This window comes from Prinia subflava, chromosome 1, assembly GCF_021018805.1.
Source record: "Prinia subflava isolate CZ2003 ecotype Zambia chromosome 1, Cam_Psub_1.2, whole genome shotgun sequence".
Classification (NCBI taxonomy): Eukaryota; Metazoa; Chordata; class Aves; order Passeriformes; family Cisticolidae; genus Prinia; species Prinia subflava.
In genome coordinates, this window is record NC_086247.1 from 104,122,281 (window position 1) to 104,149,565 (window position 27,285).

The following is a 27,285-nucleotide window of genomic DNA, read 5'->3' on the forward strand; positions in this document are numbered from 1 at the left end:
GCTGTGGCCTGCCTGGTAAGCTGCAGCATGTCTTTGTGGGGACAAAATGCTCATGAAAGATTGTATGACATACATATACATATATATATATATATATATAGTATCTTTAGGATCTTGGTATTTCTATGTTAGCTTTTATTCATATTTATATGATTAATTTTGTTTCTATCTGCAACATTCCAAAGGGGGGAGGCAAAACCAAGGCCACAACATCTAAGTCATGGCCTAAGCCAAGGCTTAGTGACAATCAGATCACAATCATAGCCTGTCCCACGTTACCTGGGTATGATAGCACCCCCAGCATCTGTCCTGCTTAGGATGCTTGGGTTATTACAAAATACTCCTGCTGATAAAAACCAGCACCCCAGAGCAGCATCAGTTTTATCCTCATAGCTGGTGGATCATATATAGCTTATGCTAATAATTTTCTGTTTCCAAATCACAGCAAATCCATAGCTTTCCATTTCTAAATCATAATGCAGAAATCACTGTAAAAGATAAAATCAGACAGGAATCTTGCAGGTGAATAACTCACTTTCTGTAAGCATCTTTTATAGTATTTTCCAAGAATTATTTTAACTGATTTAAGGTAATCCCAAACAGTGAATGTGTTCTTTCTGTTCTACATCAAATTAGAAAGCCAGTTAAAATTAAGGGGATGCTATTTTGACGTTAGTCTTTTTTTTCACTCTCACCTCCTGCAATCTGAATCCCCCTGAACATCCTAATCAGCTCAGGTTGTGCCTGCTTCTCCTTCCCACTCCTCAACTGCTAATGGCCTAGTGAACATATCATTGTTGAACAGCAAAGACACCACCTCTGCTGCCTCTCTCTCTCCTTTTCCTTAGGTAGGCTTCACACAAGTCCCTGCTGAGCCCCGGAAAGGAACACCTCTTCTCCTGAGGCTGCAACATCAAAGGCGGGTGAGTCCTGACTGAGCTTTCCTGCTTCCATACTGGTGCCCTTCCTGCTGCTGCCGCTCACCCTTATCCAGGCAGCCATCCTGCTGAGGTCAGGCACCACGGCCAAAGACCTGCCCAGCAGCAGGAGGGCAAGCGGGCTCAGCATCTGCTTTTGGCTGCAGCACAAGCCAACCACCCCACTTCTCCAGACCTCACTTCTGCCTTTCATAAATAGATGTGGTCTTTTCACTGCGTTTTTGAGGTCTGGGAAGGAATTTGAAGGAGTTATTGATGTCAGCTATAGGCACTGCCAAAAGAGGTTATTGTGTATGCATAGACTTAATCCAGCTTTCAGGTGCTATGGAGCTAACCTGAAAACAGACCCAGCCACATCCTTACAGGCCTCTGCCAGCTGTGTTACTTTAGCTTCTGTAATGATACGTCTGCAGGAATGCAAGCTGAAACAGCATACAACAGAGACACCTTATGAAAACTTGGGCATGCCACATGTAAAATTATTTGCCTGATTATGTTCTGTAAGACTACCCACAGCACCACTGCACTATGTGTATTTAAAACACCCAAGGATGACCCATGATTAATGAACAGAGTTGACATCTGGAAACCCAAGATCTGAATAATGACTTTCCCAGGTTTTCTATGCAACTTGTACCAACCTCTTGCAGACAAATATTTCAAAACCATTGGCCTGACTTTAGATGCTCTAACAAAGTTGGTCTCTTTGCCAGAGCCACTGAGTTTAGCTGCTGCATATAAGCTATGCAAAAACTGTGGGTACTCAATAATTCTGATAATCAGGCTGCCAATTTTCTTTTAGGTTACTAAATTAAGATACATCTCAGCACAATTAGAAATTCATCTTTGTAAATTTTGTTCTCTGTTTTGATGAAATTTGCCCTGGAGAAATCTTATATAAGCATATAAACTTGATGAATATCAAGTTTAGGATGAGGAATAGGATTTTTCTTATCTGCATTTAATTGTAAAGTGGTGCTACGGGTATTAACCTGATTCACCAAAGACATTAATAAGCACATCCATTAAATTTGTATATTGCTAGTCTTTTGTTTGAGGTTCTCCAAAGATCAAGGACTTTTTGATCAATTGAAACTGTCCCCTGAGCCTATCCTTCACACCAATGATATCTTCTCTTTTTCGTGTTCTAAGGATTGTCTTTCAGTCTTTGAAGTCAACCTGAACATTTTCTGTCATGTTCTGAATGTTATCATTCATGATTCTCAAAGGTAAACCAGACAGAAGACAGAGTTAAACAAGTTTGGAAGACTAAAGAGGCAGTAAAAAGAAAGACACTGATAACTGGAAAAGATAAATATGAATGAGTGATTGCAAAAGGTCAATTTCAAATTTCATAAGAGAAACAAAATAGCAGAGAAGAAAAGTTCAGAAGTGAAATATATCCAGAAAAATCAAGCAGAAATGTCCAGAACTAGTTTTGTTGGTTTGTTTTGCTTTGCTTTTTTGATAGAAAATGTCATATAGTCTATTAAAACATTTAGGATTTAAATGGTAAAAAAAAAATTGAGGTAATGAAATAGAAAGATTAGTAAAGAAAGACAAAAGAAAATGGAGAGAAGGGAAAAAGAAAATGGAGAGAAGGGAAAAAGAAAATGTTTGTGATGACTTACATTGCTTTTTTAATTATAGAAATGCAAAGACTGAGGAAGTTACAAAGAAAGTCATCAGCCCTTATTTTAAAAGTCGTGATTACTACACAGTTTAGCTGTAATGGCTTTGGGACTCCTCAGCTTTTCATAGCTAAAATCCTCACTGCTCAATACCTATGAAGGTTACAATATTATCATTAATATTCTGTGATTACTGTGCAACAATAATTTAATAACTTTTAAACACACCTTTTAAAATGCAGAAACTTTACATTAAAAATTATTAATGCAATAGTATTACTATATAGTTTTAATGTTAATATTTAATATAATATTGATGCAGAAACAGTATTTTTCTGAGATAATGTTATAATTTTTCTTCTTCTGTTTCAAACAAATTTCTTCCCTGGGCATTTTATTTCCCTGGGCATCTCCAGATGTCACCGTTTTCTTGTCTGATTGTGCAAGACCCAGCATGAGAGGCAGAATTCATACCCAAGTGAAGAAGGCTTAAAATTGCCCATTAAAATGAAAAATGGGGGTGGCTTCACAGCCAACAGTATCTATCCTGTTCTGGTGAGGAATTGCCCTTCCTATTCCTGGCTTTGATGCCATTTCACAGAGCTAAAACAGGGTAGGAGAACACAGGGCTCGAGCACGTTCATTGCTGGGCTGGGCTGGTAAGGTTTACATTATTTTAGCAGCATGAAGGTAAAGTGCCTTGTGTCTCCTGTACTGCACCTACACTCAGCTTTCACTGGCACTTCTTTCCCTCAAACTCTCAGCAATCACTGGCTAGAACAGAGGTTAGAAGGCTTGCCCAATTCATTGACAGCTATAGAATGGAGAACAACCTCAATTCACAAAGTAGCTGAGTCCTTGCTGAAATACATTCCTGCATCCAGTAATCTCGGCACAGGTTGTGGTGTTCATAAATATTTGCTTTTGGTCAACATTTAAACACTGAGGTAGTGAAGAGGTCCTGGTGCTGTATTAGGTACTGAAAGGCCTGGGATGTTAAATACCAGCTTCCTGCCCATCTCTATCAGCAGGGAGTGAGTTGTGCTTCAGGCAAAGGGACAGTTCTGTGTTACTTCAAAATGTTCCATTCTCTGTGCTGCCTCCATCCAGCAGTACATCACCTGCCAATGGTTACGATACATTTCTCCTCTGACTCGCCATATTTTTTTTCAAATGCTTTCAGTACTGAAGGTTTCTCTGTTTTGTTTTTTTTTTTCCCCAAAGCAAATTCTGTAGAGCCAGTAAGGAAACAAATGAGAGGGAGAAAATCGGTTTTTGCAAGCCCTTGAAAAGGAATTTATCTATTTCTATCTATTATTTATGTATTATTTATCTATTTAACTTGCAAATCACAATTCAGGTACTATTTTTAACACCATGTCCATGCCTAACTTTTCTTCAATACATGAGGGGCTTGGAACCTATGTGCTTTGGGAAATCTCCCTGTGTACTTGCCTTCATCTTTAGATGTGAAGAACAGAATCTTAGAATTTCACTGCCTCTTACAGTTTCTTACCAAAACAGTGCCTCCCTACAACATGGATGCACGTTGAAGAGAATTACACAAATTTATCACAGAAAGATTCTTAGACTCTCCCTTGTCAGAATCTTATAAATTAAATAGCAATGTTAGCACGCTTTTTTAGTCGCTGTGGTGTTCCTGCTGTTGGTTTATTCTGGTATGTTGATGGCTTCAGTCAGACCAGCCGATTGCTTTCTGATAGGCAATATTTCTGTAAATACTTCCGGTATTTTATACTTATCCTGCAGAAATTCAGACTGCACCTGCAACTAGCACTATGCATTCGACTCCTTCATTGATCAGTTTTTCTCTGGCACACACTCCTAAGAGAAATTAAGTCTTTTCAGTCCTTCCTGAGCTGCTGTAAAAATTTGCTTCATAGGATTTTGCACTTTCCACTAGCAATACTCAGAGCTGAAAATGCACAACAGCTGTGTGAAGCACACTGCAACCAAGGACTATGCTCATAAAATCATGGGAGAATAATCTTGCTAAATTTCTGTGCTTTTTTATAAGGGATCACATTTTCAGACTTGGAGCCATAATTGTTAGGCATTTCAATAAAGCGCCATCAGTGCTGAATACCAACAGCAGGCATAGAAACTTAGATTTCCTCAGCACCTCTAGAAGTCAGTCTACATGCAATTTGGCTGCACAAATATGAGGCAGTATATCTAACCCAGGTCTGAAGAGTTGTTCTATGCTATACAATATGCTTGCAGCTTAAAAGCGGGACATTTCAAAACCCTCCAGCTATACCGAAATAGAAACTATGCCTCTTAAGACAGCATTATTGAAAGATTCCTTTCCTCCTCCTCCCCCTCAACCAATCCACCACCTCTGGAAGCACAGACACCATTCATTCTGGGCACCACTGACTTCCAGAAGAGCAACACTGGTCCATAAATGACCTCTTTGATGAAAATATCCTAATAACCAGTACATGGGAGCAACAGAGAGGGAGGGAGTCCCATTTCTTCACTACGTGCCCCCACACACATGCAGATCACTCTGCCTAATGACACACAGGGACTGTGCTTTGTGCTGGAGCCAGAGCTCAGCACCTACCCATCATCTCCCATTGCTGCATTTACAGCTTTTATTTAGCAAGAATTTAATGAGACTGATTGTTGATGCCTGGGATTTTGGAGGGTAGAAATGTCAGGGACAGCAAACAAAAAGAACAGGCACCATAGGTCCTTGAAGAAGATCCCACAAGCCTTCTGACCAGCCTCAGCAATGTGAAGCAGCCAGGACTCGACTGTCTCTAAGTAATCTGTAATGCTTTGTAAAAATGGCTGCCCAAACTTAATAGGGGAAGATCTGTAGAGGTCTGTAACTCCTACCTTTAAGTAAATTCTCAAAGACTTAACAATAAGGAATGGGGCTAATATAAAACATTTACAGTAATGATAGTTTCATAGAGCTCTTTAAATCTATAAAAATTGAGAGGTCATTACAAAATAGGAAAAGCTTGACTTTACGTGATCTTTATAAGGGATATCAGTATTGCTTTGAAAAAAATTAAAAATTGATATATGAATCACTTTATTAGAAGTTAGGATAATTTTACTGTTTATTTAATCAGAAGTAAACTGAGAACAGATCACAGTTCTGAAGTGATGGAGGCTTTAATGATAGTGATTGAGTCACTTAACGAGCAAATGAAAATTTTTGGCTCACTAGAGATCAGTTTAACAAATATTAGGAGAACTAATAGTTCTCCTAAGTGCTAGTTTCTGAATATTTTGAAAACCAGATCAATAACTAACCATACTTCAGTAAAATAAGGTACAGGAATGTAGATTCACACTTTAAAATCTCTCTGTATGTACTTCCTTAATTTGGACAGTAACAGCTTTTCTGGAGATTTCTGTAAAAGGGTGTAGTCTATTGGCAATGGTAATCTTCTGCTACTGAAATAAATCTCAATTGCATTTCCAATATTAAGCAATGGTATTCAGGATGTTTCAAATTAAATGGAAAGTTGTCCACACTTGTGTTAAAGAGGAGTTAATCCTCGGCATCTCAAGTATCTTTACACCAGCTGTCCTGCTTGAGTACACAAAACCTTTGAGGTGGAGCCTGGCTGCAGCAATGCATCAGTTACTATCAGACATTGACCAATGACATTGATGTTAAATATATGGCAAAACCAAAATTATTCACATGGAAAACTAAGTCACATTTAACATTTTATTCACTTATGTTTTCTAAAGCATGGTAAATATTCCAGTTTAGACAATCCATTGGACACATTTCTTGAACATGACAAAAAAGCCCTAAAACCCTGAGCAGCAAGCCCAGCATGTGTTGTCTAGAGCACCTTGGTAATTATTAGTCCCAGTTTATCAAGTCATCTTACATAGCATGGAAACAATCAGTAAAAGGAACAATCAGTATCATATTTACTGGTAAAAACAGAGGAAAAATGTCTGCAGTCCAGCAGCTGATCTGTGTTCAGCCTACCACTCTACAGCTTGTGAATTGACCATTCACACTGTGTACTGTGAGGGTGTACAAAGCACCTGCATGATTTACGGACTTTGATGTCATTAGAATTATTTCCAAATATTTTCATATGTTGTCCTCCAGGGATTAGTTGCCTTGGGAATCACTTGTATTATTTACCATTATTTTCCTTACTGACATAGCATGATCTTGACTGATAGTCTTAACTAGTGCAGAGCAGGGATAGTGTACTTTTTGACCATCAGTTTCATACTCTGATGTAACAAAAGATAAGTAATCCTTCCCAAACATATAGCCAAGATCAACTTTTATGCTATTTTGTGTCTTCAGCAGAAAAAATAAAGGTAAGAGGAGTTAAAAACTGATCTGCATAGAGCCAAGGGGTGTGTGTAGTGGCATAACACTTACTCTGGATATGGCATCTGGGCCCCAACATTACATGCAGCTCTTGACAAAACATCTTGTTTTGTTGTCTTGCTGTATTGTGTAACTGAAGTCCAGAAGGTTCTTACAGATAGATGCATTCATCATCATCATCATCATTATTATTATTATTATTATTATTATTATTATTATTATTATTATTATTATTATTACATGGGAACACCTTGTTTCCAGAAACCAAAATACAAAAATAGAGGAAAATGAGCACATTTTCAGCTTTTGGGGCTATTTTTGTGCGTTTATTTCTAAGGGAGGTTGATGAGTTTTTGGTAATGTCTCCAAGTAGACAGCATTCTAAACTGTCCCAGATTTTAAGCAAGTTTAGTGCTATTACAATTTCTATGATAAATTTCAAGGAATGGAGGCATTGTTGCCTGTAATTATTGCTCAAGTGTACTTATAATGGCTTTTCTGAGCACTAGGTTTTTCACATACTAGTACTACTATTACTCATTTTATGCAGTCTTTTATTTAGCAAAGAGATAAGAGTATTTATTGTCCAGCAAAGTGGGCTAATTTTGCAATGATATGCAGAAACCCCACTGTAGATTGTTGAACAAAAAAAGCCAACATAATGACAAATAACTAAGAGCATCAGTCATAAACAACACAATGTACTTGGTTTACTTTACAACAGCAATTTTAATTCTTTCATAATTGACTTGTAAATTACCTTCTTTCTTAAGAAAAAAATGTACATCATCTATTACTATCTGGGTTTTGTGTACTTCACTCTGAAAAAACACAAGAGAATTAGGGTAAAAATGATTACTTGCTTCTCTAAGTCTACTGCTTTTTTCTGCAATGGTGTGAAGGTAGTTGCCATTAGCCTACAGAATAGGTCTCCAAGTTATAAAGATTCATTAGGTTTTTCTCAGACTTCTGAGATAGGAACATGAAGGCATTTTGGCAGCTCTAATTAGACAATCACTAAAATCTATCTGATCTAGACAGGAATAACACAAAAAAATCACACATTTTTGGACATTTAGTGATTATACTACCTCAATATGGCAAATTAATTCAAGGTTTTGACTTTACTGGACCTTTAAAGTCTAGAGACAAAGTGCTCTGCCCAGGAGGCTGTCCCTGCCCTTGGAAGCCATGCATCGGGTACAGCTGCAAGGGCATCCCCTGTAAATTCATCTGCACATCCAGACTATGTGAAGAAAGCAATTTATACCATGAGTATAAAGGAGTTCTCATCAGGGCTTTACACAGTCCATGTCTTTCCTGTGGAAAGTCTTGGAGCACTTCAGAATCTCTTCTGCTCTTGCTACAGAGGGGAGTTTAGAAATCTTCTGGTGCTCATTAAAATGAGTGTATGTCTAGTATGGGAGTTTACCTGTTGTATTACTATTGCTGATCTCAAATGCAACACTTCACTGATTGCTGCCTAATTTCATGTTGTTGACAGATCAGTAAAGCACTTGGATTCCAATTTGCTTTAAGCCATGTGGACTGAAAAAGTTTTCCCTGAAACACTCAAGAAAAACAACCAACTCAGTTGTGTAGATCCATTTAAAACACCTCAGCTAAATATCACGGAAGGAAAGGGTCCTGTACAGAGGGTAGAGACTGACACTTTGAGAACATCTCATCCCAAGTTTCTTGGCACCCTTGCAATGCAGAAGGACTGTTGGTCTCTCCCCCATAAGGCTTATTTCTTGAGTGGTCTGTGGGGGGAAAGGGAAAGGCACCCCGTGTGTCATTGGAGATGTTGGTGTAAGCTACTGAAGATGGATGGATTCCCGTCTGAAATGAAGAAATGTTTGTGTCTGTCTGAACAAACTGTTCTTTTAAGCAAAACACCATTACTCACATTGAAAACAGCAGCAGAAAATGGTACTGCCTCTGCCCACTCCTGGTACAAAACAAGCATAATGAGCTCTTAGAAACAACGAGGAAGAAAAGGTTCAGGCACAAAAGCACACATCCATACCTATGCCTGTATCTATCCCTCCAGTGAGCTCCCGAGTTAGTGCAAACAAACCACATTCCAGCAGCACTGGCAGGTGCAATGGAGGGCCTGTGCTGAGTGCACCAGTTAGAGACAGCAGCGCTGCATCCAGGCAAAGCTGGAGGAAGCTGCAGCAGCAGTGCTCTTGCAAAAGCTGTTCACAAGCAAAGGCAGGAAACAGAAGCCGTGAAGGAGCAGCTTGTTTCCAGTTGTGAGATGAACTCTGAACTGGTACTAAAAGGGAAGGGTCAATCCTAGAAGTAAAAGCTCAAGAAATAATGACCTCCCTAGCTGGGAGAAGAGCCAGGCCATGGGGGAAAAGAGGCAAAGGACTGAAATCTCTGTGTTAGAGAAACATGTTGCATGCTCAGTAAAGGGCAGCACTGCTGAGTTTCGCTGTGCCAGGCAAAGGACCGATGTCCTCGGGCACTGGCTGACTTGTCTGTTCATGAGCCTCACTGTCAGTTCCACACCAAGGGTCTTTTCATGGAAAGAGCAATCCTCAGAGCCTGTAGATCCCCTGGAGGTGTTGGAGCTCCTGTCACTCTCATTAGTACCCACAGACCCACACCACAAATATCAAATATCAAAAGCAGGGACTTGCAGAGATTTCTGTGGCAAAGGCTACATTTCAGACAGCTTTTCAGGTATCACTTGATTTTGTGACCACACAAACCACCTGTCTTCTTACTATTCCTGCCAACATTCATCTTACATTGATGAATGCCATACACTGACATGTACAGATAACACATTAGCTTACTACAAATCATTCTCTTTGGATTTGTTTTAGAATGAGAATGTTAAGGGGTAGGAAGGGATCTTAAAAATCATCTAGTCCCAACCCCATTGCCATGGGCAGGGACACCTCCCACTAGACCACACTGCTCCAAGCCTTATCCAACCCGGCCTTGAATATTGCCAGGGTTGGGACATCCACAACCTCCCTGTTCCAGTGCTTCACCACCCTCATAGTAAAGAACTTTTTCCTAATACTTCGCTTAAATTTCTCCTTTTGCAATTTGTACCTACATATTTAATATATTACAATTCACTAGGTTTACCTGCCAAACTATTGATAAATTAGCATACAAGTATTTCTTCCACTTATTTTCTTACTAAAAACTTCTATAAGACCTAAACTATGAGGTTTAAGCACACAAACTCTGAAGTATCATGGCACTGAAGGAAAAATCAGAAGCTTGTCAGTATTTAAATATACTACGAAAAATCTCCTGCCATGTTCCTTACTAGACCTTCCTGCTTTTAGGATTCTGTGTACAGAGGCTAGACCCAATGCTGATCAGAGAAAATCTAATTACTCTACAAGAGTATGTGTCCTGTGAAGAATCTCAGTGGGCTCAAACCAAGGAAAGTGAGCCTTGCAAGGTCTGAAATTTCAGCCTGAGGAAGAAACAGTAATGATAAACTCTTGTTTTGAATCTGTTGAGTGTGAAAAGCTGAGCTGTGGCTTGCTCCTGTGACACTGTCTTCCTTGTTCTTCCTCCCTCAGGTAACAATATAGTGAGAAACAAGCCCAAAGAGCAGTGTTCCTCTATGAAAAATGTTCATACAGAACATCAATTTCCTTCCTTACACATGCTGTGTCTGTGAACAGCTGCCTGTTTATCTTCACAAAATATCAAATAACTACAGAAAACAAACAAAAGGAATACTACCTTTCCTAAAGATCAATGAAACTTAGAGTTCTGCTACATTAGCAGCAGATTAGCTGCTACTCAAAATTTAAAAAAGAAAAAAGAGAAGCATAACCAAGGTTGTCTCTCAGTCTGTAAAAACTTCTACAAAGAAAGAGCTTTAATGAGTTAAACCAGTGCCAAGTCTTGGATCTCAGGCTCAAGAGAAACCTTCAGCCCAATGCAGAACAGGACAGAAAAAAAAAAAAGGCAGTGGATCAGTGCATTATATGCCACAGTAGACAGCAGAGGCATTAGTAGAAGGAAACCACTTTTGATTGAAAGCTTTTAGTCTAGAAATTATTGCAAAGAAAAAACAAAACAACAAAAAAACCCCAATGAAACAAACAAAGAAACTACCACCATCTTCTTTCTATTATGAATTCACAGAGCACATGTGTGCCTTTAGATGTACGATCAAATATTCTCCATTTTGGAATTTAAATATCCTAAAGTTGAGAACAAGGTGAATATTTGCTCATCTTCTACCCAAATTAATTGTCTTTTCTCTGGACGGGCAATGATGCTTCACTTCTTGTGATCCTATTCTATTCCTATTGTGATCTATTCTGATCCTATATTCTGCATAATATCTTCACATCCCAATTTGAGGTCAGAAGTGATTAGGCCAAAGTGTTCACGGAGCAAAATATGGTTGTAGCTCAGTTCTAACTCAACTTTTCTCTGTTCCTCTTCTCTGTTCTGATGCTGGAATTCAGACTGTTATAAACCTCTAAAAAATCAATTGTCCAGGTGACAGACAACCTGTCAGAGCAGAGAAAAAACCAGAAGGCTTGAGGAGAGCTGGTCATGTGTCTTCTATACACATCTCTATACACATCGTATTCTCCTGCTGGTGATACAGCCAGAGCGCTTAACAATAAAAGCATTGGCCTGTGCTTATAACAGGAGCAGATTAAACCAAGGTTACTGTGTTTGTGAACGTTCCTAGGCTGCCTTTTTATTTAATATAGGAGCCTGGCACCACCTGTCTGACACATGCAGAGGCTGGCCTTTGTGAAGAACAATTTGATCTCTGCGAAATGTTTTTCACCTTCCCACAAAAGTTCACAGCACAAGAAGCAGCAGAGCAGTGGAGTATTATCTGTCATTCACAGATTCTTTTGGGCACCTTTGAATTTGGAAGCACAGAAGATATCTCCTCTCATTTACTTTATACAAATGTGCATGACAGACTGAGCCCAAGACTGATTTACAAGCAACCATGGAAAATCCTGAAACTCAAATTTTCTACTCAACGAAAAAGCTGAAGAAATTGTTAGTATGCTCACATACTGTATACAACCATATATCCCTTTCCCAAACATGTTGGGGCTTTTTTCCTGTATTTTAGTTTGCAACCCTCCCAAGAGGAAATAGTAAGAGGAAAAACATGCCTGCAGCCTCTCACTAGCTCGAAAACAGGCTCTCAGAGCTAGGGAGTAAACTGTGCTGAGCTCAAATGCAAGAATAAAGCATTTACATGGGTAACTACCACTTAAGAGCTTAGTCAAATATTCATGACTGAGGAAAACAGATAAAAAGCAAGAGATAGTTAATACAGCCATGCAGCCTTTACCAATCTGGTTGCATCTACCCTGCCTACACCAAGCCTGTCCTCCTGGCTGTACAGAGGGGGTGATATAATTACTGTTTTCAGACCATCACTGCATATGTAACTAGCAGGGAAAGCATCCCTCCAAATCAGCCCAGATTCCTGACAGTAGCAATAAACTAGCAGCCGCTGCAACTCTGTGTCTTTGAACGACTCAGGCTTTTCTTCTTTGCTGAGGAAGCTACCTACTTAAACTGACAGCAAACACTATCATGATAATTTTCTTGCTTAGTGTATGCTGATTCACTGCTGATGCAACAAGTGTGAGACCTGCAAGTTATTTTGAAAACAGGCCCCTCTCAGCAGCACCGTAAATTCATTTCAGTAAAAAACAGTGGATTTCTCTCATGAAGTTTGTCTTTGAAATTATGGCTGCCTCAGTCTCTAGGGGAAGCTTCTCTCCTTTCATGTAAAGTACATAAATTCCACTGGACAATTTAAAATGCATTAGCCATCCTGCTATGAGTCATTTGGTAATAGGTATTTTGGCATTCAATTCCCTTTTCTCTCTGTGACCACCTACCCTGCTGTTGGAATTCTTTCAATGGATGTATGGAGCCTTGTTATGCACCATATCCAAATTGTCTAGTGAGACTTTTTTCATGACGTACCTGTTCAGAGCGCCAGCTTAGCTACCACTATCACGAATAAATTCAGAGAACTGTGCCTTGCCTCTATAAAGTGAACACAAATCATAATGCAACCCTGGGGAAAAAGAGAAACAAATTTCAACACTCCAAACTGTCAGATCTCAGGCTTGTACTGCAGTTAAACACAAAAGCTAAAAAAAAAAACCAATACAGTTTAATGGAAGATAGTGCCAATTCAGGCCTTCCTTCTCCCCTTATTTTGTTCCCTTCCTGTCATTTTTCTTCCACTTTCCTTGCTATCCATAGCTCTGTTTTCCCCTTGTTTTGGGCTTTAAAACATTGTCTTTCCCTCTTGCAAAAACAACTGCTGTAAAATAGAGCACCAAAACTGAATTTCCCAAGACTAGTCCTTAAATCAGTCCTTATTTTTCATAAACAGGCTAGCCTCCTTTGGATTTGGTTCCTGTCCCCCACAGACTACTTTGTTTGCCCTCGCTGTCCCAGTCTTTTACACACCACGCAGAACTAGCCATGCTGATGCCGACCCACACAAACGCTCCTCTACCACAATTCACAAATGTCAGCAAACCAGAAGCTTAGTCATGCCCAGGAATGGTATTTGCAAAGTATATCTACATAGGCAAAATTACTCTAAGCGTCGTGATGCCAGAACTGAGACAGTGTCCTTGCTACGCATTAAACCAGTTCCTCAGACAGTGCTCCTTAGTCAGCACTGTTCCATTGGAAGACCTGTGTCACTGACTTTGCCTGTGTCCACTTCAGCAGGCTGGGCCATGGGAAGGCATTATTATATGGGGAAATAATTTTTCCAGCACTAACATGACTAAGGACCATTAGCTTTGAGAAGGCCAATTTTCAGAAAAGGTGAACAGCTGGTAGAACCAGAATGCAAGTGAAGCATTTTGCAAAGAAACGAAATCTTCTGTTTCTTCCTATTGCTTCCCCATTTCTCTTTCCTTTCCCATGAAACTACTGAATTTCATGGGTTTAACAGCTGATACAAATATAAAGAACTTTTTATGACATCTTTTACAATTCTTGTTCTTTCCCTTTACAACACTGGTCCAGCAATATAATTCCAGTCTTCAGGAATAAATAAGACAGAACTGACTCCAAAATACTACTTTTCTGAAACCTGTCCTAATTCTGGTATGTTTTTGTATCATCAATTTCATACTCTTAGAAAGAAAAAGTAACTGCCCCACTTTCAATCTCCATATAAGTGAGAGATGCAAATTTGCTCGGAGATTTATGTTTTATCACCACACAATAAAGTTATCTACAGTAGATAGTTTTGCTTAAATTTATTTGCACATTGCAAACGGGTTCATGTAACTTTTTATCCCTGAATAAGTCAGACCAAATACCTTAACACATCTTCCAAGCAGCTCACAGCTGAACAATATAATACCTTTCTTTCAATTTCTACCCTCTTCTCTCCACAGTGTTGTTTCCAAGTTGTCTTTTTACTACTGTGAAACTCATAATTACAGAAAGATTTCTATGTTCTTACAAAAGCACACTTCAATCGAAGTTTTCAAGGCAATGTTCTTAGAGGCAATGACTCCTGATGTTTATAACTCAGAGGAGCTCCACAGTTTAACACTCGCGTGACAAAGACACACTGTTAACGCACAGCCGTACCACGCCCTTGGGCTCCCAGACCTGTTGTGGTGCCACTCGCTGTGTCCAGAACACCTTAGAAACCCATGTTTCTCATAAATACAGAAGCAGTTGCTTAGCTATGGATGGAGGAAAATCTTATCCTGTCTAACAATGTCATCCTAAAACACATGGAATCATAGAATCTTAAGGGTTTGGAATGGACCTTAAAGATCATCTAGTCCCAACACCCCATTGCCATGGGCAGGGACACATCTCACTAGACCGGGCTGCTCAAGGCCTTATCCAGCCTGGCCTTGAACACTGCCAGGGTTGGGGCATCCACAACCTCCCTGCACAACTTATTCCCTTGCATCTCACCACTCTCACAGTAAAGAGTATCTCTCAAATACCTAACTTAAAATTCCCTTTGTTGAATTTGTACCCATTGCCCTGTGTCCCATCACTACAGTTCCTGACAAAGAGCCCTTCTCCAGCTTCTGCTTAGGATTCTCCAGATACTGGAAGGTTCCTGAGGTCTCCACAGAACTTTCTCTTCTCCAGGCTGAAGAGCCCCAGCTTTCTCAGCCTGTGCTCCTGGGGGAGGTGCTCCAGTCCTTACATCAACTTCGCGGCCTCCTTTTGGCTTGCTCCAACAGCTCCATGTCCTTCTTATGTTGGGGACAGCGGACCTGTACACAGCACTCCACCTGGGGTCTCGCCAGAGAAGAACAGAGGGGCACAATGCCCTCCCTCGCCCTGCTGGCCCCAACGCTGCGTTTGATGCAGCCCCAAGTTCGATCGGCTTTCTGGCCTGCGAGAGCACACTTGTCTACTCATGTGGAGTTTTTCATCAACCACCACTCCGAGGTCTTCCAGCTCATCCTTCAGCTCTTCTGGCACTGGACTAGCCTGGGCAGAAGAGTCGGAGCAACGACCCCTCGGGGCAGGGCAGGCCTGGCAGCTAAGGAGATGGCGGTCGGCCGGTCGGCCTCTCCCGCCGAGCAGCTCATGCGGCCGGGCGGGTGGGCAGGCTCCACCAGAGGCCGAGACCAAACCCCGGCCCTACCGGGCCCTGCCGGAGCGGGCGGCCGCAGTCCCGATTCCCCCGCCCGCCGTGAGCCGGGGCGGGGCGGCTGCGAGGGGCGGCGTCTCCGCGATCCCCGGGCCGCGCCGGGGGGAGGTGGCGGCGGCGGATCCGGGCCCGGCGGAGGCGGAAGGGGCGGGCGGACGTGGCCCTGACTCTGCGGGACGCGCGATGCTGGTGAGTGCGGGGAGGCCGCGGCGTTGTGTCGCAGCGAGGCCCGGCCCAGCCTGTCCCGGCCCGGCAGGACGCGAAGGCGGCGGCGCGGGGCCCGGCACTGAGTCACGCCGCGGGGAACGGGGGAAGCGGCGGTCGGGCCCGGCCCTCCCGCCTGCCCGCCCGCCCGCCTGCCTTTCTTCTCCCGGGCGCGCTCCCGGCCCCGGGGCGCGGGGGCGGCGGTGGTGGCTGCCCGGCCCGCTCGTGGATCCGGCCCTGGAGCTGCGGGCCGGGCCGGAGCCGGGAGGCCGCGAACTGCGCACTCAGAACGCATCGCCCCCGCCGGGATGCGGGAGCGCCCCGCTGGCTGCCCCGGCCCCGCAGGCTCTGCCCAGCCGCCGGAGGGCTGCCCGCTCCCTCCCTCCTTCCCTCCGTCCTTCCCCGGCCTTCCCCCGGGACCGCGGCCCCCGCATGGCCAGGGCGCCTGGGTGGCTGCCCCAGCCTTTCCGTCCCGCCCCGGTGGCTCTCAGGCCTCGGGCCGTCCTCCCGCAGCCCTCGCCGTGCTCCCCTCGGCCCGGAGACTGCCCACCCCAGCCATGCCAGGCCCTACTCATCCCACGTCTCTGCCCTCTTTTTTCCCTGTGAGCTTTTGTCCGTAACCTCACCGGGCACTGTTTTGGGGTGTTCACCTGCTCGCTGTCCTTTTCTGTGCTGCTTCCTTTCACCCTGTTGTATCTCAGCAGTCCCCATAGCCCTAGTGATATTCAGGTCTGTCTAGGAGCTTTTTGGTTGTACCTAGAGAAATTCCCTAGTGCCCCCAGTACCATCGTGGCTGGGGGATATTTGCCACAGTTCGTCTTTGTCACCTCTAGCTTGCTCTTGCTCTCAAGGACTGCACCAGGCTTCCCCTTGTTGCCACCTACTGTTGTGGCCTTACCAGAGAAGGTGCCCCCTGTAACCTTTTGTTTGTCTGTTTGTGTATTTATTGTCTCTGTCCAGATGACTAGTCCTGCATTTTTTGTTGTTTCAAATAACCAGCTCATTTGTTTCCCAGTAACTTTGCAACTGCAAGCTAACTGTGTCCTGACTGTGATCCTTTCCCCATCCTTCTTGTTTCCTCTTGAAGTTATATTCCAGCACCATCATTATCCCTCTGTTACCTTTCCCCTTCCAGTTTTCTTTTTCCCTGTAACTATTTCCTTATTCATGTTTTTTTGCCCTTCTGATCTTATTTTCCTGTCATTAAAACCTTCCTTGTGATCTCACTTGAATACTCTTTTCTTTCCACATACTCCTTTCCTTTGTAGATTCATATGCTATCTCCCCCACTTTGTATTTAAATCCTGTAGCTATGCCTTTGAGGAGAAAGGAATTTTACCCTAGGTTATCTGAATACTTGTGTTCTGGTTTCAGCTGGGGTAGAGTTAAACACTGAAAAGGCAGAGATGACTTACTTGTTTTACTTTATTTTGTTTTGCCTTTTGACTGACTTCCTCAGCAACCTTTCCCTTGGTATATGTGTTCATATATAATCACGTACCTCAGCTGTAATACAGACATGTGTCCTGATGCTACTCAGAGAGAAAAAACTCTGTGTTGGAATTCCTTTTGGCAGGAATGGAAGGAATAGTGCACAGGGGCCAGAAATACCTGGTGGCTGCATAGCTTGAATTAGGCCAAATAATGTTTGTAATACCATATTGTGACTCAGTACTCAGTTGATATGGAGTGTATTTGGGATGCCTCCTCTTGGTGGTAATACACTATACAGGTACCACAATATGTAGCTTTTACGGACAATGAACTGCTGCCATGTTTTGTGTTGATGGTTAGGTGTCTGTGTGGCATTGGCACTTTGTGTCTCTGATGGTGGCTTGACCAGAAGGAAGTCTTTTCCGTCTGCTTTGTAACTTTTTCTTTCCAATATTTGTTGTTCAGCCTCTTATTTTGTGTCTGTCTTAGTTGCTTTGGTTCTTAAGATTGCTTACATTTCACAGTCACCTCATGACCACATATTTGAGGTGCAGTTTAACACTGGACACACTTGCCCCATGGAGGCGTGGTGAACACATTTGATCTCGGGAGTTATTCGTACACTTAGCTCTAGAATCCCTGTTCAGTGCCTTGCGTTAACAGCGTCTCTGGAGGAAAGTTTCCATTGCTTATCCAAGCATCATGTAGAAAACAGTCTTAATTTGGGCACCTAAGTGAGGCATATGCGTTCTGCTCCTTGGCTGACAAAATAGTGGTGGTGCTTTAGTGAAATGATTCTTCTTCCACTTTACTCCTTTGTTCACCGGTTTGAACTGGCCTTAAAACTTGGGCCTGTTACTCAAACTGTCGGCATGAGAAAATTGCATTGCTTTAATTTAAATAAACTAAATTCATTTAAGCTAAATGGATGCACACCCTTATTTGGATACTGCTTTGGGGATGCCTCTTTTTTGATTTAGCTTGTTTGTAGTTTTGGTGCAAGCTCTTGGATTCTAGATGTATTATTATGAAAACAATACTGAGTCCTTAGAGAAAGCTCTCAGATACTCAGCTTAAAAAGTGTTATCCTACAACTTTTATGTTAAGACCTCGGAGTACTGCTTTTCATCTGTTGTGTTTCTTAGGTAGTGCCTAGTTTTGTGTAGTAACAATTATTTCAGTAGAGCCTAGCTTAATAATGAGTCATATCCCAGGTGCCAGTGGTGGCATGAATTGGGAATACCTGGAATCTTCTCTCTTGCCACTGAAGTTTGATTTGTTTTAATTAATCAGAAACCCCACAAAATTCCAGTGAATGAAACAGCTTTAAAGATGTTCCACTTGCACTTACACCACTCTCAACATCAAAAATTTGTATTATGCATGTGAGGTGAGGGATTTCCTAGTAAGAGGTCAGTATGTTACCAGCTCTGCTGTTATACTTCCCATGCTGTCCAACAGGGTCTGTGCATCAGAAGGAAAACAGGGCAGATGTCCCACTTGGATGGGATATCAGGAGGATGTGCACAGGCAGTCAGAGCAGCCTGCAGCTTGATACAGTCTTCCTGCTGCATAGACCTGGAAAAAAGAAGAGTATGGAAAACTTGGCCTTGGAAGTTCTGCATGTGTTTTAGGAATGCATGATCTCATTTTAAACAGAATACTTAGGTGTTAGCATGCTTTTTAGGTAAGAGTATGCTGTTAGAAAAATTTTAGTTAACTGTATTTTTCAAGCTTATCTCCATTTAAAGATGTGGTTATTGGAACCAACATTTAGAGGTCTGATTACAAATTATAATCTATACAGCATGCAAGTTAAACAACTATTTTTTTGGTTTGTTGTGGAGACCACTGTTTCCCTTGCTTGATAAAAGGGAATTTTCAGCAAGAAAATATAACAATTGGAGAATTATAGAGACGTGTTGAGCTTGTCTATGAGTAACTTACTATTTTATTGTAAGAGTTGTAGGTTTTTCGATAGAAGAACTACTAGAACAAGAACAGAGTGACTGTTCATGTTTCGACAGCGCTGCAGTCCAGACCTGTTACAGACATGACTAAATGACTTGGTAATAAAATTGCGCTGAGCTGATGTGCCCTGCTATAGTGCTCCAACTTGTAGCCTTTAATGTAACCACAGATTTAAACACTCTTTGCATTATCCCAGCTTCTGGAAAGAGCACTGCTTTAGGAAATTATCTGTGTCCCAGTGGGTAGTTCTCTGTCAGTTTTCTCTTTACCCACAAAACCTCTGATGTTACAAGAGAGAACCTCTTCCTGTTGCTGCCTTACTTCTTCTTATAAATGATACAAGTCAAAATCAAATACATATTTTTTAACTTTGATTTAATGTAAATCAAACATTGATTACATTCCACTTTATTTAATGCAGTGTTTTTCAAATCCTTCTTTATCTATGAACCTTAGAAAAATAAATGGAAACTACTGTGAAAATAGGAAAATAGTAATTTCATTTTGCACTTCAGGGAATGGGTGTAGACTAATATGTAAATTTTTGCCAGATTTGGTGTATCTCTCTGTCTCCAAAATTGCACTACTTTCTTTGCCAGTTGTATCCTAAACGTGTAAAAAGAAGCAGGTGTTTCTCACCCTCTGAGAAGACCCTGCCTGCAGCACTGCATCCAGCTGTGTGGCACCCAGCACAAGAAAGACATGCACTCATTGGAGCAGATCCAAGGGAGGGCCACGAAAGTGATCAGAGTGATGGAACACCTCTCCTGTGGCTGAGAGAGTTGAGGTTGTTCAGCCTGCAGAAGAGAAGGTTCCAGGGTGACCTTATTGAGGCTTTCATTCAGTGTATAAAGGGGAATTATGAGAAAGATGGAGAGAGACTTTTTATGAAGGCCTGTAGGGACGGGGCAAAGGACAAATTTTAAATGGAAAGAGGGCAGATTTAGATTGGTTATAAGGAAGGAATTCTTTACTGTGGTGGGTGGTGAAGCATTGGAACAGGTTAACCAGAGAAGTTGTGGATGTCCCATTTCTGGCAGTGTTCAAGGCCAGGTTGAATGGGGCTTTGAACATCCTGATCTAGTGCAAGGTGTTTGTCTGTGGAAGAGAGGTGATTACTAGGTGATGTTTAAAGGTCCCTTTCAACCCAAACTGTTTTATGGTTCTTGAATAAACAGTGTAACTTCAATGTGATGTTCTTCCAAAATCTCAGGAAAAAAAAATATATTATCTCATTTTCTTCCCCTTTGGATTGTTCTGGTTTTGGAGTCAAAAGGTTCCCTGCTTTAGTTTGATCTAGTGGATACAAGGCATTACTTGACAGCACAACTAGGAATAAAGGATTAAGAAAATATATTTTCTCTGACATCTTTTAGTTATGTGCTAGATTTGAATATCAGTTCAATACCATTGGCTTCTGGTTTTCTTTAAATTAGAAGTACCTGAAGGTAATATAAAATTCTCCTTGTCTTTGGATTTCATTACATTTGCTCTAGTTGCTGTTGCTGTATGTCTCAAGCTTGGTGTTATTGTGCAGAAGAAATGGATTTACATGTAGGATGGTGAGGATCATGATGATGGGAAGTTTTTGCAGTGCAGGGAGCTTCTCACTCTGCTCCAGTAATGTACTTATCTTTTGAAGACATGCACATGCTTCTTCCATTTTATTGGAATGCTACTGGGACCCGGATGTATTTGATTCGTTAATATACAAGGTAGACAAAAGTGAAGTTTTTAAATTTCAAGGAGGGACCTACAAAAATTTGGGTTATTAGTAAGGCAATTTCAGCCATAACTGAAGTCAGAAACTTCTTGTATTTTTAATATGCATTTGATGCAGCTTGGCTTTTTGTTGCTCTGTGTTTCGGGTTGTACAATATCTTAATGTGGATTAGAGTTCAGAGCTAAGGCTGGTGGTCTGACCTTAGTTGACCCTGTTTTGCTCTGTAATTTAAACTTAATTTCATATGTAAATTTGCAAGCTCCTCTAGTCTCACAGACAGTGGAGACTGTCACTTGGAAGTTTTATCTAGGAGGACTGAATTATGGGAAAAAAGAGGATTTTAGGAAATACTCCTCATTTGTTAGCTGTTAGTCTTTTCATCTTGCTTTTCGTGGTAATAATTTCATGGGTAAATGCTCTGCTTGCTTCTGGGTAGCCAAAGGATAAAACTTTTCACTGTACAATTGAAAATGCTTTTTTAGAATGTTTGCATTTTTTTAAGAAAGACTGTTCTCTTACTCTCTTTTTTCCAGAGATAACTTTGAAAAAGTTTTGTTATTTCTGAAAGTGTGCCTATGCTAGGATGCCATTACTAATAGGAGTTGTATAAAATTGAAGTTTATATCCTTAAGTAGTTAAATTGATTTTGTTAGATTCCAATGCAGGCTTAGCTTTAAAACTTAATGGTGCAAGTTTAATCAACAAGAAGGAGAATATAAATGTGGGTGTTAGGGATGTGTGGCAATTTTAACTTCTACAAAATTAGGTTAAATTGTTTCACTTCTATACCAAGGGTGCCTTCTGCAGTCATTAGAGAGCAAAACTGATTAAAAATTTGCTGAAAATGAATTTAAGCAGAACTAACTTTTTGTGAGGTATAAATTCTTTGCTGTAAGTTAAGGCTGCTAGAATTCAGACTTTGTAGTTAAACCAGGAAAATTACATACTAATCCCTTTCTAGATTTTAATGGGAAAGTTCTCATTCTTTTTTGGGCTGACTGTATTTAGGGATCTGGAATGAAATATATGAGAGGTCTACTGTTCATTGCCAACAGTGTTTGCAGCATTTACACCACAGTAGGAATCAAGATCGTTGGCACTAGATATCTGTGCACGTAATTTAGACATGATTTAACAGGAAAATAAGAAAATAAGGAGGGAGCAGTTTTCACAGGCCATGATTTTGTCGTATGTAGGAAATGAATGTAAGTAACTGCAACAGTCCTTGATTTACCCATTATTTGTCACTTCAAAATGAAACATTAGTATTAAGGTGAATATAGGAGGAAGCTCTTCAGTATTTAAGCTGTGCTTTTGTGGTACATTCAAGTGTCTCAAAATATCAGACTGTTCACAGGTTTAATCAGTGTGACCGTCATCTTTATTTATAAATTGAAGTGGCAAACTGGATTGCCTTGGCCGGTCGAGCTCTTGCACAAGTAACAAGAGGGAAAAAGTTGTAAAATTAGCAAGTTGTTGGGAAGAGATTCCAGCCAGAATTGGTTTTTGCTTGTTAGCAACATGTTAATGGTTGTTTTAAAATTATTGGTAAGAACTGCTGGTCTCCAAGGGCATGAAAAAGCTCTGTGTGGAAATATTATTGCAGGTGAAATTTTCTGTTTGTGTCTTTAACCAGGCAATACAAAAGTGTATGTAGTGGTGCACTGAGTGCTGTTAAAATGTTGGGGGATTTGTGTTAGGGCTCAGAGGCCTGCCCTGGGTGTTCTGGTGGAGGTCATGCTGGGTCTGAATCAAACTGTAAGACATCACTAATGTTTTCTTGATGGCGATCAGTAGGATTGTGATGTTTTAGCCTAGTAAGTTGGATTTAGTTGAAGTTTTGATGTCTGGTAAGATCTTTTGGGAAAACAGTTATGTGTAAGAATTGTCCTTGCAGGATCATTAAGGTCTCTAAACTGGCCCAAGGTATTTCAGAGTTTCCAGCCTTCTGTGTTTGTTCTTTCTGAATTGCATTGGATTTAACTCTTTGCTGCTGTTGGGTTTTTTCCTTTTTTTTTTCCTGTTTTTTTCTTTTTCACTTTCTAAGAAAACAAGGTATATTACTCTGTCTTCTGCTTGGCATATTGTGTATCTACCATTTTTCATGGCTTGTCCTCCCTCTTTTTCCTTTTCTGCATCTTCCAGACTGATTCAAGAAGTGCATCTTCATGTGCATTGTCCTTCATTATTTATGTTTATTTGGGTTTCATTGGGCTTTGTTTAGTCTTTTGTTTTCTTGTTTGGTTTGATTTTTGTTTGGGTTTATTGTGCAGCTTGTATCATATATATTATTTAAGCCAGAGAAAAAGTGGGAATACTCAAGCTCTTTATGTTGTGGTGGTTTGACCCTGGCTAGATGCCAGGTATCCACCAAAGTCTCTCCATCACTCCCCTCAAGTAGACAGGGGAGAAAAAATACAGTGAAAGGCTCATGAGTTGAGACAAGGACAAATCTCCATCTTTCATGGGCAAAACAGACTGGACATGGGCAAATATATTGAATTTATTATTAATCAAAATCAGAGCAGGTTAATGAAAAGTAAAACAAAATTTTAAAACACTTTCCCCTCACCTCTCCATGCTTCTCGGGCTCTACCTCCTCCCCACCAGCAGCACAGGGAGAGGGGGGCTAAGGTACTGTGAGTTCACCACAGGCTGTTTCTACCACTGCTCAGGGAGAAGAGTCCTTCCCCTGCTCTGACATGGGATCTTCCCACAGGAGACAGTTCTTCATAAACTTAGCTAGCATCAGTCCTTCCCATGGGCTACTGCTCCTCATGGACTGCTTCGATGTGGTCCTTTCCACAGGGTGCAGTACTTCAGGCACAGCCTGCTCCAGCATGGGTTCCCCACAGGCTCATAAGTCCTGCCAGGCAACCTGCTCCAGCATAGGCTCTTCTTTTCATGGGTCAGAAGGTCCCTGCCAGGAGCCTGCTCCAGCATGTGATTCCCAGGGGCTCACAGCTCCTTTTAGGCATCCACCTGCTCAGACATGGGTCTCCTCCATGGGCCGCTGGTGGAAATTTGCACTCCTGTGGATTTCCATGGTCTTTGAGTGGGTCTCTGCATCCCTGTGGTCCTCCATGGGCTGCAGGGGCACAGCTGTTTCACCATGGTCTTCACGCAGGCTGCAGGGGAATCTCCACTCCAGTGCCGCATCCTCCACTGACCTTTGTGTCTGCAGAGTTTCTCTCACATATTCTCATTCCTTTCTTCTCTTAGTGCAATTACATCTGTGCAATGGTTCATTTACCCTCTTAAATATGTACTCACAGAGGTGTTACTGCCATCTCTGGTTGGCACAGCCTTGGCCAGTGGCAGATCCATCCTAGAGCTGGCTGGCATTGGCTCTCTTGGATTTGGGGGAAGCTACAGCCAGTTTCTCTACAGAATTCACCCATGTAGTCCCCCTGCCACTACCAAAACCTGATCACACAAACCCACTACACTTCTATAAAACTTTCTTCCTTCTCTTCAGTGCCCCCATATCTTGACTTGATTCTCTTTGTTCTCCTAATCTGCAGCATTCCTTTTTCCAAAGTGTAAAAGCTGAGCATAATCAGTGTTCGAAGAAGCTGTGAGGCACATTAACTGCAGGCTCAGTTAAAAAATACTGTAGGGTCTGCATCCTGTTTTTGACAGAGGAGTTTGCAAGACCTTAGGTTGGGAAGGACATTTCAGTTTAGAAGCAATCTGCAATCTTTGTACATAAGGATTACTTCATCAACAGCAAAGTGAACTCTCTCTGAAGATGGCTTTTTTTCAAGCAAAACTTGGAAAGTTTTACCTATAGTACTTAAGGATGTAGTCTCTTGCACTGTTTTCCAAATTGATGTTGATGCAGTAAAGCAACCATGAAGCTTATTGTTGGTGGGATTCTAAATAATGACCAGGTTTTACTTTGTCTGGAATTGCAAAAGGGAGAGTTTGCTTGAGTAGAATACAGCAGCAAACCTTGTTGAGTCTAGATCTGACCTTTGTTTATGAGGCAGCATGTATATGATGAAGTTTGGTGTGGCTTGTTTAAGGCTTTTTGTATTAGCTGTAACATTATTGTAGGGAGATACTTGTCAAAAGCTGCTGGACTTGTTTGTTTGTTCAAGAAAGACAAAGGTAAAGCCGAAAGGAAGAAATAAAGAAAGAATGTTAAAGAGCTGGCAAAAGAATAGGCAAAGAGAAGGGAAAGTGGCACACTCCAACTTTCTTGGTTTTCTTCTGAGGAATAGTTACTGATATTTCAGAAAAATCCTTGTATTCGGGCATCCAGATGAACCACATCAGTTGGAAAGGTTTTTAGTGAACATAATCATGGATAATTTAAGTAAATAAGAAAAGTGTGAAAACTGCAATTCCAAGTTACTTCCATATATTGTGTTTCAATTTGAACATAGAAGTGAATTTTAGAGTCTCTCTAGCTGTGAAGAACATGTCCAGGCTTTGTTTTATTTTTTCAGCTGGCAACTGTATCATTGGCACATGAAGTAATGTAGGAGTGTATTAATTACAGTGCTTTAGATATCATTGATCAGAGCTGTAAAACATGGAGGAGGGGGTGTGGGGAGAACATTGAAGCCCTAAATGAAGTCATCGTTAGGGAGATACTGTATTAATCACCCAAAATTTACACCAAATTTACACAGCTTGGTCTTAAATTACTGCCAAATTACACATACTTGCTTCTGCTTTTTTTTTTTCTTAATGCTGCACAGAATTTTTTACCACCCAAAGACAACTTTTGGAAGGGAGGAATGCATGCATAAATCTCTGCCTTTTCTCATAATAAGCTGAATTTAAGTCCCTTGAAAATAAGATGAGCTAAAGCTTTTCACACTACATATAGCTCTGTTTTGTAATAATACAGAGGAACTGAACATTGTAAATTTTGTAATTTGTCTCTTAAATATCTTTATTGAAAAAGGAGAAAAAAAATCTAGTATTTCTCTTCTGGTACTGGTTTCTGGACAAACCATTTTTTACAATAAGATTGTCATTTTGCTGGGGCACAGTGAAAACGTCTGCTATAGGCAGATTCTCCCGATGTTGATTAATTACACATTTGTAGCATGTGAAGTGCTACAGACATTATGCTTGTTCCTAGTCTTGCTTTAAGAATTGTGTCATGTGAATTGCATAAACTGTCTCCCTAGCTTATAGCCTTTATGTTTAGTGGCTTGAAATAATTCTGGACAGAAATGTGAGTGCTGTATGATGTCACATGCAGGGCCATGGCTCAACTAAGCAATGTTACAGTTTGGAGCTCATAATGCTAACCTCAACTGAAGTCACGTAAACACAAAATTAATATGCAGGTACCTGGGTATGAAAGGTGTCTTTGAAATCATAAATTGTGAGTGCAAGTGATTATAGGGACAAAAGAGAAATATTTCTCTTGCCTCTTTCCGTTCTGTCAGACAAATATGTGCTGGAATGGCAGTTGCATCCTTTAGAAATCAAGAGGCATTTTTTTACTTGGAAAAAAATTCAAAGAGATAGCTTATAAATTGTAAAGGCAAAGAAGTAAAAGGTGAAAACAAACATATTTTATATCTCTCCCCACCTTATACTTAAATACTTATATAAGTATATACCTGTATAAGTATACAAGTATATGCTTCTGTGAGGCTCCTAGCACTTATATCTAATTAATCATGTAGATTGTATCTTACAGACTAACTCCACAGCAGTGGAGGGAGGTATATTGTTCTGAGCTCTGAACTTAGCATTTGCATGCCTTTTTCAAAAGGTGTTTGCGTGCCTTCAAGAGTAATCTTAAGCCTGGTTCGTAGGCTGGATCATTGACCGTGTCCTTCCTATCTCTGAAACTGTCCGAGTTTGGTAAGAGAGGATATATGAAAAGTGAATTGACCACTTTGGTTGCAAGAGGTTTATTATGCATTTGGTTTATTATATGATACGTTTTTGTATTAAGCTTAATGGTGAAAAAACAGGTGTACCTTTGGATGGGTATTGCAAGGCAAAACCTTGCCAAATATTTTGATATGGTAATACTAAGGGTCACTTTAACTATAGCCATTTTGAAATTTATGTCAGCTAGAGCATAAATTAGCCTACAATGCTTTCGGTTGTTTTTAAAATAATATACTTGTGTGCATGTGTCATATAGTGTCCATTCAGTATTGAGTATCTTGGGTAATCTGAGTAGTTGCCTTGGCTCCAAGAAGAGACTTTGAAGGGAGTAAAACTGGTCAGGAACTAAGGTTGAGTGTTATTTTTTGGTGAACACAAGAGCATCTGTTGAATTTCTGGATCAGACTTGCTGAAATACAGCAACAGGAGAACAAAATAAAATAAGTTAGAGGAGTTGGGCTGAAAAAATGTGGAGAATAGAGTTTAACAAGAGGAATTTCATCCTGCATTTTTAAGGG

The 27,285-nt window shown here is 41.0% G+C and overlaps 1 protein-coding gene across 1 annotated transcript in view; it reads left to right on the forward strand.

Moving 5' to 3' along the window:
- Positions 1–14,187: 14,187 nt before the first annotated feature.
- CUL1 (cullin 1) overlaps positions 14,188–27,285 on the forward strand; it is a 55,605-nt gene continuing 42,507 nt past the window's right edge. Inside the window, exon 1 of the mRNA XM_063405829.1 lies at positions 14,188–15,756. The gene's annotated coding sequence lies outside the window, so the exon portion shown is untranslated. The remainder of the gene's footprint in view (positions 15,757–27,285) is intronic.